This window comes from Vulpes lagopus, chromosome 3 (genome assembly GCF_018345385.1).
Source record: "Vulpes lagopus strain Blue_001 chromosome 3, ASM1834538v1, whole genome shotgun sequence".
Classification (NCBI taxonomy): Eukaryota; Metazoa; Chordata; class Mammalia; order Carnivora; family Canidae; genus Vulpes; species Vulpes lagopus.
This window is the reverse complement of record NC_054826.1, coordinates 13,677,985-13,695,512: the sequence shown is the minus strand read 5'-3', so window position 1 is coordinate 13,695,512 and position 17,528 is coordinate 13,677,985. Positions and strand designations below refer to the sequence as shown.

The following is a 17,528-nucleotide window of genomic DNA, read 5'->3' as shown; positions in this document are numbered from 1 at the left end:
TATTTCCACTTTTGCCAAATTACTAAGATCAGGATAATGTGTATATATGTAATATATCTAGACTTAAACAAAATACTTGACAAAGTATTTTTTTTTTAATTTTTATTTATTTATGATAGTCACACAGAGAGAGAGAGAGAGGCAGAGACACAGGCAGAGGGAGAAGCAGGCTCCATGCACCGGGAGCCCGACGTGGGATTCGATCCCGGGTCTCCAGGATCGCGCCCTGGGCCAAAGGCAGGCGCCAAACCGCTGCGCCACCCAGGGATCCCTTGACAAAGTATTTTATCTTCGTGCTTTTATAAAACCAATATAAACTGGATGCTGGAACAATTTTTTTTTTAGTGATTTGTTTTATTTCTTGACTTTGCAAGAAATGATACAGATACATAAATATGTGTAAAGCATAAAGATACAGCTTAATGGGTTATTATAAAATAGAGGTGTGTGTAACTACCAACCAGATCAAGCAATAAAACATTATCAATTCGAAATTAAGGATACTATGAATAATGGCCGGGTTTTTTTCATGCATCCTCATGTAACTATATATCTGTTTCTGTTGAAGACACACATACATTATAACCCAGCAATTCTGCTCCTAGGATCATAATGTGTGTGCATCTTCATCTCTAGTAGATAATACTAGTTTTCCAAATTGTTTTTATCAATTTCTTCTCACTAGTTATATATGAGATTTTCCATGAGCAGTTTTTCCATTTCTGGTTAGTATTTTTTGCATCCTATTTAAGAAATCTCTTCTTACTATTTCTAAAATGTTTATTGTTTTGCTTATCACCTAATTTAGGTTTTCTGTATGATATGTTACAGGATCAAATTTCTCTCTTTTCCATATGAACATTCAGTTGTCTCAGCAACAATAGTGAAGGCTGTGCTTTCCTCAGTGCTCTACAATGCCAACTTTTGCATGAGTTAAGTCTCTTTATATGGGTCTCTTCTGTAAGCCTTCTGTTCAAATAGATCTTCTGATCTATTTATCTCTTCTGACAATAACACACTGACAGGTTCTAGGGCTTTATAATACAGCTTCATAAACTGTAAAACAAGTCTTTCCTTACTGATTTATTCTCCAAAAGTTCATTGATTTCCTTGTTATGAGGGAGTAAGGGAAAAGAGAAGGAGAGGGAGAGAGGCAAAGAAGGAAAGAAGAAAAGGGAAGGAGGAGGGAGGGAGAAGCTAATGAAAAGAAGAGAGAGGGAATTTCCATAATCAGGAATGCTTTAAACAGGTTTATGATATGAAAGTGGACATTGTTGGTTTATGTAGTACTATTTCTGAAATCTTGAGTTCAGTATTTCCCAATTTTAGAATCTAAAAAATTCAGCCCAACCCAATATTATCTGTTAAACATCTACTATGTACCCAACATTGTAGTAGGTATTGTGAAGGGTTCGGAAGAGAGAGCCTAAATCAAAATGAAAATATTCAGAGCTCGTTTATTATTTTTATTTTTAAGCTTTGAACTATGAGGATTAAGAAGAGTACTGAATCTCAGATTTTACTATAATTTCTCCACAAAAGAGACAACTAAATTCCTTCTAAATGCCTTAAGCCTAACAGAAGTTAACCCTTAATACAATCAAGAAATTAAAAAAAAAAAACTGAGCAAAAATAAAAACAAAAAACATATCCCAACAAACCATTTAAAATATCTAGGGGATATAAGAGTCATGTACATTGTCTGATGCTGAAAATGGATCACCACTGGGTGTCAAAGCTGAAGCATTAGACCAATCATACAACTTCTGGTAGATATTTCAGTCATTCTTAGGATTGATTTTAATAGGCATAATTGTCTATACTTTGTCTTTTAAAATCTTTAGAAAATTTTTCTTCAAAATAAATATATCTCAGAATATCAATGTAGAAAGCACATAGAAGTAAAGCTCCTCTAATTAACGGTAAGACTTCCTCTCCAATCTGCCCCACCCTCTCTCTGCCACAACCAATAGCTGAGTTATCTCCAGGGCACCCTTGGGATCCATGCATTCCCAAAACAACTTACTAAAAATGAATATTCTGCATCAGTAACGACTATCTAAACTACTAAAATAAAAACTAATCTTGATTCAGAAAATTGGGTTGGTTTCTTCTTTTTTACTTCTAATCTGGTGCTGAGGAGCTGAGGACACTACACAACTCCTAGTTCTATAGTAGAACTAGAAACTAAAGGAAAGTCTCTAAGGAAGTCAAGAAGGTCCACTTGGGAAGGCTTTTGTCTCTATTTCTTACTCTAATGAACATTTGTAGTCAATTACCCTACATCCCTGGTTAAAGTAGTCTATAGAACCATATCATATAGTATAGAACCCTGTATCATTACGTAACTCATGTTACAAGGCAGACAGGAACTGAATTTTAGATTGTCTTTCTTTCAGCGCAGAATAAGAAAATTTGTGACCCTATCCCCCTGATTTCAGAGCTAATGATTTGATAGGGCTTAACTAAACCTCAGGTAGCATAAAGATCTTCACAGGGAGGCATTTCCTCTATATTCAGGAGAATACATAAACCTGCATCCAAGCAAGAAGCCTGTTGGATAAGTTCTCCAAAGGGAAAGTAATCTTATTCTGATTTCCCTCATCTCCCAATTTAAGGTAGGGCCTTTACTATTCCCTGGACCTTTTCCTAAAATAGTGTGGTGGTGAAACTGAGAAAGCATTAACAAATGTGTGTAGGAACGGCAAAAAGAAGTGAAGAAAAATAGAGAAAGATATTGCAACAAGGAAAAGGGCAAAGAATCAGGCAAACATGCTCACCCTTGGACATGTAGGGACTTCTCTTTTCTATGCGGTGCCTCATTCTCCCTGCCTCCAGGTGGTGGCACTGGTGCTCTTTCTGCCTTACCCTGTAGGGCAGCATTCAGCTTGTCTCCCTAAAATAGGAGAACTCTAGGAGGTAAAGAAATGAAGAACACTTGGCTGCTTATTATTGGGTCTATTGAAACAAAGCTTCTTGAAGGACCATTCCTTTGCAATGCATTGCCTTAACAAGGATGTAAAAATCTGTGAGCAAGAGAAGAAAAAATGAAAGGAATTGGAACTATAAATGGAATGTAGCCTATGGATGGAGCATTCAGGGACAGAGGTGGAAGAGCTGCTCTAAATTTTTAAGGCCGTCTTAAAGATGGTTGGATTAGATCATTTATATCCTAAATTATGCATATTGTAGTCACAAACATAGATCAGTTTATGTCATTCTCAAATCTATATAAACTTCCCCATACCATTACTGCACTTGGTATTCAATTTTGTAGATGGGAGGAAATAAAGCATAAAGGTATCTTCTGATTTGAGCAAGGTCACATAGCAAGTTGGTGATAAAGTTCTCAGGAGCTCTGTACTACGTGAGCAAAGACACTAAATGATAAAGACACAGCTGCACGACTATGCTAGATTCTCACTTGTAAGTTTTCCTGGTTAAGATAAGATATTCTCTAACTATAGCATAGGTACTTTTGGACATATCCCTTGCAAATAAGCATTTTTATTTTTCTATGTGTTTCTAAAACAGAAGACTCAAACATAGCAATGAATCTAAATTACAAAGAGACTATCTTGGGCTTTCAATGGTCCTGGAAGAATGACCACTAGTCTTATCTATCAAGCAAACATAATACATCATGGCCTACACATAAAATAAATAGCATTTTTTAATACATCTATTTGGGGATTCCTCAGTAAAGCTACAGAGAAAGGATTTTAAATGAGCACTGTAGTAAAACACACAGAAACATTGGTCATGGAGACATTGGTTTCTACTTCTTCCCTGGTCTCTATCAGACTATATGATTTTGTGTAATCTTTCTATACCTCCAATTCCATTCTCTGTAAAACAAATGACTGCAATCAGATTAACCTAACCATCATGATTCTGAAACCCTGTTTGTGAGTAAATGTTCCTCCACCTGAAATTGCTTCTAGCCAGAGTTGCTTCTTCAAAATAATTTATCCTAAAACTATAATCTATATGAAAAGACACCCCAACTGGGTTAGATGTACCTGTCCACCTTTGACTTTCTCTGATTTTTCTTCTCACTATTGCAAGACCACTGTAACACACTGCAACAGTGTATAAACCTAATCTTTGGCCAGGAGTGTCCATGGAGTTAGTATATTTCATAGTGTACTTTAAATTACTCATCATTTCCATGGCTACCTAGAATTCTGTGGTCAAATCTCAGTTTTTGCGGACAAAGAGAAAACAGAGTTAGAAGAGTCTAGGAATGAATGTCAGTTCCAGGAATGTATGTCATGCAAATCCTGCCACTCAACTCAGGTAAGAATGACCAGAACTTGCAAGGCAAAGTGAAGGTGCATATTTCATTGATAGCAAAAGATGTTTTTTGGTTGTTGTGTGTGGTTTTGTTTTGTTGTTGTTGTTGTTTTGCCAAATATTCGTTAGTCTTGGGCAGTATATTGCTAAGTCAACACAAGCTGTACTTTGTATGTGGTGTGTTCTCTTTTCAGGAAAAATTTTTTGCATCTGTAAAGAATTTGAATTGATCACTAAACAGTATTTCTCCTAAGGGAGCATACATATCTCAGAGTCCTATCCTGGGTAATTGACACCATCCTGTTCATAGTGACATAATACATTTCCCTCCTGTTACATAGATTTGTGCTCTCAGGAACCATGAGGTCGCTGATTAGTGTTGGTTAAGGTTCATCCTGCCTATGTTTTTTATTATTATTATTTAATGAGAAGATAGGCAGACAAAAGATATTCTGTTCTGACTTCCAGAAATCCACATTTAGCCAAAGGATTTGATCCAAATATGGTTGGATACTGATATATCTGAAAAACAGACCAATCACATAAGCACAAGTGATTTCAGATTTGTTAATGACTACCTGTTAAGAGTTTTGTGGCATCTTCTCTCTTACAGACACTATAATAAAAAGGATATTTGACAGAATCTAAAAATGCACCTATAAAGTAAAACTAAAGGGATATGTAAGTTGTTATTGCTTGGATAATGGGTTCATTCCAGGTTTCTCAGAACTCATACTAACACTGTCCACAGTTAACTTCCCTTTTGGCCCCTTTTTCCTATTTTGCAAAACAAGCCATTTTCCTTTAAAATGAAAAGTTATGTCTAAAAAAGATGTTGCTACAGCCCGTGTCAGAGAAATTACCACCTGTACTCTCTTCTAAGATTTTTATGGTTTCAGATCTCACATTTAGGTCCTTAATCCATTTTGAATTTATTTTTATGTAAGGTCTAAGAAAGTGGTCCAGTTTCATTCTGTTGCATATAGCTGTCCAGTTTTCCTAGCACTATTTGTTGAAGAGACTGTCATTTTCCCATTGCATATTCTTGCCTCCATTGTCCAAGATTAATTGACCATATAATTCTGGCTTTACTTCTGGGCTTTCTATTTTGTTCCATTGTTCTATGTGTTTATTTTCGGCTAAATTAAAACTCAAGAAAAAACAAGTGTTGACAAGGATGTGGAGAAAAAGGAACCGTTGTGCACTGTTGGTGGGAATGCAAACTGGTACAGCCACTGTGGAAGACAATATGGGGGTTCCTCAAAAAATTAAAAAATAGAACTACCCTATCATCCTGTAATCATACTACTGGGTATTTACCCAAAGAATACAAAAACACTAATTCAAAAGGATATATACACCCCTGTGTTTATTGAAGCATTATTTACTGTAGCCAAGCTGTGAAAGCAGCCCAAGCATCCATGGATTGATGAATGGATAAAGACGTGGTATACATATACACAATGGAATATTATTCAACTATAAAAAGGAATGAAATCTTGCCATTTGCAACAATATGAATGGACCTAGAGAGTATAATGCTAAGCCAAATGAACCAATGAGAGAAAGACAAATGCCATATGATTTCACTCATATGTGGAATTTAAGAAACAAAACAAATTAGCAAAGGGGAAAAAAGAGACAAACCAAGGAACATACTCTTAACTATAGAGAACAAACAGATGGTTACCAGAGGGGAGGTGAGTTGAGTGGATGGGTGAAACAGGTGAAGGGGATTAGGAACACACTTGATGAGCATTGAGTATGGAACTGTTGGATCACTATATTGTACACCTAAAACCAGTACAGTACAGTATATTAACTACACCAGAATTTAAATTACATTAGATTCTCTGTCCATACAAAAGTATGAATTTCCATCCCATTAATAATACCGAATTATTAATGTCTCAACAGAGATAAAGTGTTAAGAGCATTTAAAAATGACATAGGATCCTGGGGTGCCTGGGTGGCTTAGTTGGTTAAGCATCTGCCTTTGACTCAGGTCATGATCTCAGAGTCCTAGGATCAAGTTCCACATGGAGCTCACTGCTTAGCAGAGTCTACTTCTCCCTCTTCTACTTCTCCCTACTTATGCAGTCTCTCTAAAATAAATAAATAAATTATTTTTTAATGACATAGGATCGCATTTTTACATCATAATTCAGATGTATTGTCATGCCTTCTATTTTGTCCATAAAATTTTTATAGGATCCAGTGTATCAACATGTTGGAATCACCTGGGGAGTTCCAAAAGCTACTGATGCCTGGGCTGCATCCTAGACCAATTAAGCCAGAACTTCTAGGAGGTGGGATACAAACAACTCTAGGTATCAAAGGCCTCCCTGGGTGATTCAAAGGCTGCTGAAGTTGTAGGCCACTGAGCTACAGAGTTCTCTTGATACCAAAGTGTAAATGAGGATCAGCCTACATGCTCTTTCCTTTACCAGAAATTTGCAATAAAAACTAAATTTCCAAATAAAAAAAATTCATTTTAATTTAAAAGATCAGTTAACTATAAAAAATAAAATAAAGTGAAAAGTTATGGAAGGAATGTTTACAGGCCTTCAATAATTTACATTCCCTGCAACCCTAATAGAAGTCTTGATGGCTTATGGCAGGAAAGCAAGTAACTTTAAGCTCACCTAGGCTCTTCTAACCCCTAAATCGTAGTCAGGATTTGTTGGGTTTATGAGGTTTTAGACAAGTAAACAATGTGCAGTTTAACTCTTTTCTGCTCTCAACCTTCCCAAAACCTTGCTCTTTTTAGGTTCTGCTTTGGTTAAATGGTAAGTCATGTGGGTGAACTCCCACTTTGCATTGGAACACCAGAATGCTGATTTTTCAAACTCTATCCTCTTTCAGTGCTCTGAGAAAGCATGTACTGATTTGCCAGACCAGGGCTTTTCAAATGTTTACAAGTTGCAGTTCTCTTTGCATAGACATAATCTTCCAAGGGCACCCAGTAGGCAAAGCGGGTAAGCATCTGTTGAAATGCAGATAGAGAGCTCAGAGCCCCACTTGACCTAGCTTCACTTTTCCCCATCACCTCACAGTTGCCCATAAACCAGACTCTTGGAACTCACAGGGTGGGCAGAACTCAGGTTGAAAACTATTATCCTACTCAAAAGTATTTCCTTCCTTCCTCTGCACTCCTATTTTATTCACTGTTCCCCTTATTTATTTATTTATTTATTCATTCATTCATTCATTCATACATTCATTCATTCATTTAGCAAATATTTATTGAGTATTAGCTGTGAATATCTGGGACTTAATTATGTATGGCCTGATATAATGCTTATCTAATTATATTGGAATTCTCAGTCTAAATGTCTACTTTCCCATAGACTGTGGGTTCTTCCTTGGGTGCTCTGATCCTACACAGAAGTTGGAACATAATATATGCTTGATTTTCCCATAAATCCACAGGTCTCTGATCAAATGCCACATTATTAAAGAGGTCTTTGCTGACCATCCAGCCTAAAATCATACCTATTTCACCCTGTCTCCCTCTATATCCCAAAGCTACTTTTTCCCCATAGCACTTGTAACCACGTGATAAATTATGTATGTTATATATAATGTATATATAAAATGTCTATAATATTATATATGTGTATGTGCATATACACATATATTTGTATATGGATGTGTGAATATATATATATACACACACACATAAAAGGGGCCTATATTCTGGAGGGATGTGTGTACATATACATATATATATATATATATATAATTCTAGAATAGTGCTGGGCATTTAAATTGGTACTCATTAAACATTTGTTGAAGTGGTAGATGAATAAAATGAGCAAATATGAGTATATACTATTAGCATTAAAAAGATATTCATATTAAAATATATGTGTGACTCACTGAAATGGCACCTTGTTGTTGTTGTTCTTGAACCTGGCTATATTATTTAATTATTTAGGCTGCTTTAAATTTGCCCGGTCTACCTCCATACTTCCCTATGATGGCAGTGTGTCTGAAGAACTATAATTTCAGTGCTGGAGGAACTTACTGGTTCTATATTTTCATTTTTCCTATAAATTGAAATGCATCTGTATCCTGGTTTCTTTCTTTCTCTCTCTCTCTCTCTCTCTTTTGCAAATGTATTTTTTCTTTTCTTTTTTTTTTCTATTTTATTAAATTTTTCCTTTTAATTCCAGTATAGCTAACGTAAGATGTTATATTAGTTCTGAGTGTACAATACAGTGATTCAACAATTCTACACATGACTCAGTGCTCATCATAATAAGTGTACTCTTAATTCCCCTCACCTATTTCACCCTTCCCTCCACCCACCTCCCCCTGTAACCATCTTTTTGTTCTCTATAATTAAGTCTGTTCCTTGATTGGTTTCTGACTCTCTGTTTTCTTATTTGTTTCTTAAATTCTAAATGTGAGTAAATTCATATGGTATTTGTCTTTGACTAACTTATTTCACTTAGCATTGTACTCTCTAGCTCTATCCATGTTGTTGCAATTGGCAAGATTTCATTCTTTTTTGTAACTGGATAATTCCATTATATATACACCTCATTTCTGGGATCCCTGGGTGGCGCAGCGGTTTGGCGCCTGCCTTTGGCCCAGGGCGCGATCCTGGAGACCTGGGATCGAGTCCCACGTCGGGCTCCCGGTGCATGGAGCCTGCTTCTCCCTCTGCCTGTGTCTCTGCCTGTGTCTCTGCCTCTCTCTCTATCTCTCTGTGACTATCATAAATAAATAAAAAATTTTAAAAAAAAAAATATATATATACACCTCATTTCTTTATCCATTCATCAATACATGGACACTTGGGCTGCTTCCATAATTTGGCTGCTATAAATAATTCTGCAAAAAACAAGGGGTGCATATATCCTTTTAATTTAGTGTTTTGTATTCTTTGGGTAAATATCCAGTAGTAGGAATTACTGGATCATATGGTAACTCTATTTTTTAATTTTTTGAGGAACTTTCATTTTGTCTACCCCAGTGACTGCACCAGTTTACATTCCCACCAACAGTACACAAGGGTTCCTTTTTTTCCACATCCTCACCAACACTTGTTTTTTATTTTGATTTCTCCACATCCTCACAAACATTTATTTCTTTTATTTTTGCCATTATAATAGATGTAAGGTGATATCTCATGGTTTTGATTTTCATTTCCCTGATGAGGAGTGATGAGCATCTTTTCATGCATCTGCTGGCCATCTGGATGTCTTTTTTGGAGAAATGTCTATTCATATCTTCTGGCCATTTTTCAGTTGGATCATTTGGCTTTTTGTGTGTTGAGTTATATAAGTTCTTTATTTATTTAGGATACTAACCCTTTATCAGTTATGTCATTTGTAAATTTCTCTCTTTCAGCAGGTTCCCTTTTAGTTTTTTTTTTAATGTTTCCTTTGCTGTACAGAATCTTTTTATTTTAATGTATTCTCACTAGTTTATTTTTGCTTTTGTTTCCCTTGCCTCAGAAGACGTATCTAGAAAATGATGCTACAGTTGATGTTAGAGATATTACTGCCTGTGCTTTCTTCTAGGATTTTTATGGTGTCCGGTCTCACATTTAGGTCTGTGATCCATTTTGAGCTTACTATTGTGTATAATGTGAGGAAGTGGTCCAGTTCCATTCTTTTACATGTAGCTATACAGTTTTCCCAACACCATTTGCTGAAGAGATGTTCTTTTTCTCATTGCCTATTCTTATCTACTTTGTCAAAGATTAATTGACAATGTAACTATGGGTTTGCTTTTGGGCTTTCTATTCTGTTCCAGTGATCTGTGTATCTGTTTTTATGCCAGTACAGCGCTGTTTTGATTACTACAGCTTTGTAGTAGATCTTGAAATCTGGAATTGTAACGCATCCAGTTTTGTTCTTTTTCAAGATTGCTTTGTCTATTTAAGGTTTTTTTGTGGTTCCTTTCAAATTTTAGGGTTATTTGTTCTATTTCTTTGAAAAATGCTATTGGTATTTTGATGGGGATTGCATTAAATCTGTAGATTCCTTGGGAGGTATGGACATTTTAATATTTATTCTTCCAATACATGAGCATGGAATAACTTTCCATTTGTGTCATCTTCAATTTCTTTCAGTGTTTTATGTTATTCAGCCAAGCTTAAGTTCATCCCTAGGTATTTTATTATTTTTGGTGCAATTGTAAATGGGGTTATTTTCTTAATTTCTCTTTGTGCTGCTTCTTATTACTGTATAGAAATGCAATGGATTTCTGTATATTGATTATGTGTCCTGCAATCTTACTAAATTCATTTATTAGTTCTAGCAGTTTCTTGGCAGAGTCTTTAGTGACAGTTTTACTTCTTCTTACCAATTTGGATGTCTTTTATTTCTTTTTCTTTTCTGATTGCTATAGCTGGGACTTCTAATAATATGGTGAATAATAGTAGTGAGAGTGGACGTCCTTGTCTTGTTCTTGATCTTAGAGGAAAAGCTCTTTTTCACCATTGAGTGTGATATTATTCATTTTTCACATATGGTCTTTATTATTTTGAAGTATGTTTCCTCTAAACCTACCTTGTTGAGAGTTTTTATCATGAATGGATGTAGTACTTTGTCAAATGTTTTCCTGCATGTATTGAGTGATCATATGATTTTTTTCTTTCCTCTTCTATCTTGAGATATCATGTTGATTAATTTGTAAATATTGAAGCACTCTTGCATCCCAGGAATAAATCCCACTTAATTGTGGTGAATTATTTTTTAATGTATTGGATTCAGTTTGCTAATATTTTGTTTAGGATTTTTTGCATCTCTGTCCATTAGGGATATTGGCCTATTCTCTTTTTTGTGGTATCTTTATCTAGTTTTAATATCAGGATAAAATTGGCCTCACAGAATAAATTTGGAAGCTTTTCTTTCTCTTCTACTTTTTGGAATAGTTTGAGACAATAGGTATTAACTCTTCTTTAAATATTTAGTAGATTTTGCCTGTGAAGCCATCTGGCCTTGGACTTTTGGTTGTTTGGAGATTTTTTATTCAATTTCATTGCTGGTAATGGGTCTGTTCAAATTTTCTATTTCTTCCTGATTCAGTTTTGGGAGGTTATACATTTCTAGGAGTTTATGGATTTCTTCCAGTTGTCCAATTTGTCAGCATATAATTTTTCCATAGCATTCTCTTATAATTCTTTGTATTTCTGTGGTGTTGGTTATTATTTCTCCTCTTTTCACTTTTAAGTTTGTATACTCGAGTCTTCTTTTTTTATGAGTCTGGCTAAAATTTATCAGTTTTGTTGATCTTTAAGGGAAACAACTCTTGATTTCTTTGATCTGTTCTATTGCTTTTAAGTTTTTATTCATTTTTTTCTGCTCTAATGTTTATTAGTTCTCTCTTTCCATGTGTTTTGGGTTTTGGTTTTTTTTAAACTCCTTTACGTGTAAGGTTAGGTTGTTTATTTGAGATTTTTCTTCCTTCTTGAGGTAGGCTTGTATTGCTATAAACTTCTCTTAGAACAGATTTTGCTGCATCCCAAAGATTTTAGACCACCGTGTTTTCAATTTTATTTGTTTCCATGTGTTTTTATTTCCTCTTTGATTTTAATTGACCCATTCATTGTTTAGTAGCATGTTATTTAACCTTATGTATTTGTGGTCTTTCCCAATTTTTTCTTGTAGTTGATTTCTAGTTTCATAGTGTTGTAGTTGGAAAAGATGCATACTATGACCTCAGTCTTTCTGAACTTGTTGAGACTTCTTTGTGGCCTAACATGTGATCTATCCTGGAAAATGTTCCCTGTGCATTTGAAAAGAATGTGTATTCTGCTGTTTTAAGATGGAATATTCTAAATATATTGGTTAGGTCCATCTAGTCCAATGAACCATTCAAGGCCACTGTTTTCCTTGTTGATTCTCTTTTTTGGATGATCTGTCCATTGATGTAAGTAGGGTGTTAAAATCCCCTACTATTATTGTATTACTCTTGAATACAAGAGTATTTATGTTTGCTAATTTGGGTACTCCCATGTTGGGTGCATGAATATTTATAATTGGTATATCTTCTTGTTGGATTGCCCCCTTTATTATTATACAGTGTCCTTCTCTGTCTCTTGTTACAGTCTTAGTTTTCTTTTTTAAGATTTTATTTATTTATTCATGAGAGACACAGAGTAGAGAGAGGCAGAGATATAGGCAGAGGGAGAAGCAGGCTCCATGCAGGGAGCCCAACGTGGGACTTGATCCTGGAACTCCAGGATCACCACCTGAGCCAAAGGCAGACGCTCAACTTCTGAGCCACCCAGGCATCCCTACAGTCTTACTTTTAAAGTCTATCTTGTTCAGTATACGTATTGCTACTCTGGCTTTCATTTGATGTCCATTCGCATGAAAAATGCTTCTCTAACCCTCACTTTCAATCTGCATGTGTCTTTAGGTCTAAAATGAGTCTCTTATAGGCAACCTATATATGAGTCTTGTTTTTTTTAATCTACTCTGTCATCCTGTGCCTTTTGAGTGGAGTGTTTAGTCCATTTATATTTAAAGTAATTTTTTCTTGTTTTTAGGACATGACCTTGCCTCCCAGTTCCTTGGGGGTTTGTTTTGTTTTGTTTAAGTAATCTCTACACCCAAAGTGGGGCTTAAACTCATGACTCCAAGATCTAGAGTTGGATGATCTATTGACTGGGCCAACCAGGCACTACACAATAATTATTGATGTGTATTTACTGCCATTTTGTTACTTGTTTTATGGTTGTTTTTGTAGTTTTTCTCCATTCCTTTCTTCCATTGCCAGCTTTGTGCATGGCAGTATTCTAGCCAATGAGGTTTATCCAAGGCACAATTATTGCTAATTAAAAACTTTCTTCCATTGCTCTCTTTCGTGGTTTGCTGGCTTTCTTTAGTGATATATTTAGATTCCTTTCTCTCTATTTTTTGCATATCTTTTACTCATTTTTGATTTGTGTTTACCATTTGGTTTGTATATAATATCTTCTATATATAGCAGTCTTGTATTAAGCTGATGGTTGCTTAAGATAGAACCCATTGTTTACTCCTCTCCTCCCCACATTTTAGGTATATGGTGTCTTACTTCACACCCATTTGTTTTGTGAGTCCCTTGACTGGTTTTTACAGATAAATTTATTTTTACTGCTTTTGTGCTTCCTACTTTCCTTACTATTGCATAGTTTTTCTTTCTACTCAGAGAGTTCCCTTTAACATTTCTTAGAGAATTTAATGGTTTTGAATTCCCTTAATTTTTATTTAGGAAACTCTTTACCTCTCCTTTATTTTACTTTATTTTTTTAAAAAAGATTTATTTCTTTATTCATGAGAGGCACAGAGACAAAGAGACAGAGACATAGGAGGAGGGAGAAGCAGGCTCCCTGTGAGGAGCCTGCGGTGGGCCTCGATCCTAGATCCTAGGATCAGGCCCTGAGCCAAAGGCAGACACTCAACTGCTGAGCCACCCAGGCATCCTTTTACCTCTCCTTCTATTCTGAATAATAATAGTCTTGCTGGTTAGAATATTCTTGGATGCAGATTTTTTTTTCCTTTTAGCACTTGAATATATCATGACACTCCCTTCTGGCCTGCAGTTTCTGCTGAAAAATCATCTGATGGCCTTAAGGGGTTCCCTTGTATGTAACTGTTTTCTCTCTCTCTCTCTCTCTCTCTCTCTCTCTCTCTCTCTCTGCTTTTAAAATTATCTCTTTATTACTACTTTTTGCCATCTTTTTATTTTTTTCACTTTCATTTTATTTTTATTTTTTTAATAATAAATTTATTTTTTATTGGTGTTCAATTTGCCAACATACAGAATAACACCCAGTGCTCATCCCGTCAAGTGCCCGTCACCCATTCACACCACCCCCCGCCCTGCCCTCCTCCCCTTCCACCACTCCTAGTTCATTTCCCAGAGTTAGGAGTCTTTATGTTCTGTCTCCCTTTCTGATATTTCCTACCCATTTCTTCTCCCTTCCCTTCTATTCCCTTTCACTATTATTTATATTACCCAAATGAATGAGAACATATAATGTTTGTCCTTACTTTTTGCCATCTTAATTACTATGTCTTGGTGTGGACCTCCTTGGGTTTATTTTGTTGGGGGAATCTCTGCCTCCTGGATCTGGATTTCTGTTTCCTTCCCTAAATTCAAGAAGTTTGCAGTTATTATTTCTTCAAATAAACTTTCTGCTCCTGGGGCACCTGGGTGGCTCAGTCAGTTAAGTGTCTGCCTTCAGTTCAGCTCATGATCTCAAGGTCCTAAGATTGGGCCCCGCGCTCTGTTCCCTACTGGGGGAGGGGCCTGCTTCTCCCTCTCTCTCTGCCTACTGCTCCCCCTGCTTGTGCACTCTCTCTCACTCTGTCAAATAAATTTTAAAAAAAATATTTTTAAAAATTCTGTTCTCTTTTCTTTCTTTTTTATTTCTAAATATTTTATTTATTTATTCATGATAGACGCAGAGAGAGAGGCAGAGACACAGGCAGAGGGAGAAGCAGGCTCCATGAAGAGAGCCTGTCGCGGGACTCAATCTGGGATTCGCAGAGAGAGAGGCAGAGACACAGGCAGAGGGAGGAGCAGGCTCCATGAAGGGAGCCTGAGGCGGAACTCAATCTGGGACTCCAGGACCGTGCCCTGGGCCAAAGACAGGTGCTAAACTGCTGAGCCACCCAGGGATCCCCTCTTTTCTTTCTTTTCTCCTTTTGGGATCTAGTGTTGCTGACTTCCTAAGTCTATTCTCAGTTTGCATATTTTTTTCTCACACCTGATCAGTTTGATTGCTTTCCATTACTGTCCTCCAGGCCATTGATTCCTTTTGCTTTGTCTAGTCTACTACCACTTAGTGTATTTTAAATTTCATTTATTGTGTTCTTCATCTTTGATTAGTTTTTTTAAATCTCATTGCTAAGGGTCTAACTGATGTCTTCCATTCTTTTCTCAAGTCCAGTGAGTATTTTTATGACCATTACTTTAAATTCTCTATCAGGCATACTACTTATCACCATTTCACTTAGGTCTCTTGCTGTGATATTGTCCTGTTCTTTCATTTGTGACATATTTTTCTGTCTTTTCAGTCTGTCTAACTCTTTGTTTCTGTTTCTCTGTGTTAGGAAGGACAGCTATATCTCCCGCACTTGAAAATAATGCGCTTCCCCAGAAGAGATCCTATAGTACCCTGCTGTGCAGTCCCCTGTTCACTAGAACCTGGCACTTTGGGGGTATCTCCTATCTGTGATGCCTACACCCTGCTGTTGTATCTGGCTGCCTTTTCCTTCAGTCCAGCCATCTCCAGTGGCTCTCTTTGCCTGCTGTGGGCAGTGTTTGATCCTTACAGTGTTGGTGAGACAGACTGAGGACACCTTGGACTTGAATTGAGTCAGACCAGGAATTTGCCAGAGATGTAGTAGCACCAAACTGCAGGGCACTTTCACTGTATTGTCCCCTGAAAAGCTTTCAGTGGTAGGCAGGGCCTGCAGTCAGACCAGTTGTCTGCCTCCAGCCCACTCCTGGGGCCTCCATCGGACTTGTGTTTGTGTTTATCTTTCCCACTCTCCAGGTGCTGGCCACTATAGGGGTTGCTTGCACACTGCCAGGCCTGTGACACTGCCTTGTATGGGTTCTGGCCAAGACAGTTCTGAAGAGGGCAGATCCACCCAAGCACAAGAGTGAGGCAGGTGCAACAATGTTAGCAAGCTTTGCCTGTCTCCTTTCCTCTATGGGAGGGCCCTGCAGCACCTGGACTGAGGCAAGCTGTCTGGAGAGGTAGATTGGCAAAAGCACAACATGGGGGTATAGGGCAGCAATGCTCACTAGTTAGATAGCAAGTCCTGGAGGTGTCCGTGTGTTTATCCTGGGCTGCGGGGCAGGGAAATGGCACCTGCCAGTTCCTTTGCTCCCAGAGGAGTTCCCCAGGGATTTCTGTCCTTCTGGGACATGCTCTGATATTAGTAAATAACTCTTCTTCCCATATGCCACAGGCACTTTTCAGACTGTTGCTTCTATGGCTGTATCTCCACAGGCTGTTGTGTTTTCTCTTTAGGGACAGAAACTCCGATTCCTCTAGCCTACCAGCTTTCCCAGAGCTGAGCCACTGATTTCTTTACAATTCCAGGTTTTAAATCCCACTAGTTGTAAGAACTCATGAAATTCAACCCCTTTGGTTTTCAAAGCCAACTATTACAGGAATTCATCTTCCCTGTGTGGGATCCCCAGTGTGGGCGTTTGTTGCTCTCCCTCTCTGTTCCCATTGTGTCCCTCCCTCCTGTAGACAGTCCCTCAAGTTCATTTAGTTTGCAACCACTTCTCTGCCCTCCTGTCCTCTTTGTGGCCTCTTTATATTCAGTTGTGGAGTTTATCCTGCCAATCTTCAGGTTGTTTTCTGGGTTGTAAACACTGATGTAAGTGTCATCTGGTTGTATCCATGGGACAAGGTGAGCTTAGGGTCTTCCTACTCTGCCGTCTTCCCCAGAAGTCCTCTAGGAATGGCACCTTCTTGAGAGCAAATCTATGCCTTATGTTTCTGTTTATCCTGTACTTTTCTCTATTTCCCTCTGTGCCCATAACAGTATTTTGTGTATGGCAGATGGGCCATACATTTAGTTGATTGATTAAGGAAAGGAAGGAAGAGAAAATGGTGCTATATTAGTTTGCTAGGGTTGCCATAACAAAGCAGAGACTGAGTGGCTTGAATAGCTGAAACTTATTTTCTCACTATTCTAGTGGCTAGAAGTCCAAGATCAAGGTACCTTTTCTTCTAGGCCTCTCTCCTTGGCTTATAGATGTCTTTTTTTCTGTATCTTCACATTCTCTTTCCTATATAACTATGTTCAAATTTCCTTTTCTTAGAAGGACACCAGTTGTATTATGTTAGGGCCCACCCTATTAACCCCATTTTAACTCAATCATTTCTTGAATCCCACTTTGAAGTACTGGGGTTTAAGGCTTCAACACATGAAATTTTTAGAGGATACAGTTCAGCTTATCTCAGATGCTCTGCAGTAGAGTGCCTATAAGCTCCCTTTAACCCACCTTTGTGGCACACAGCTAATCATGTTCTGCCTTTGTTCATCCTCTTTGTTCAAGAGGATCATGTGGATGCTCACACCCTCTTCTTCCCTAACATCTTGTCTGCTGCCTATAATATAAAGCCAATGATTTTTAGCCCAATATTCAAAACTTCCAATCTAAACTTACTTCCTCCTCTCCACTACATAAACTCTCTCTTGCAGCCAAATTCAGGCTAGGAGCTCTCCTAGCAAATTAAGTTCATTCCCACTCTT

The 17,528-nt window shown here is 37.3% G+C and overlaps 1 long non-coding RNA gene and 1 pseudogene across 1 annotated transcript in view; both read left to right on the top strand.

The window, feature by feature from the left end:
* Positions 1-17,528, top strand: part of LOC121487200 — a 148,023-nt gene that overhangs the window by 33,111 nt on the left and 97,384 nt on the right. The gene's annotated exons all lie outside the window — the stretch shown is intronic.
* LOC121488409 lies at positions 13,037-13,161 on the top strand (annotated as a pseudogene).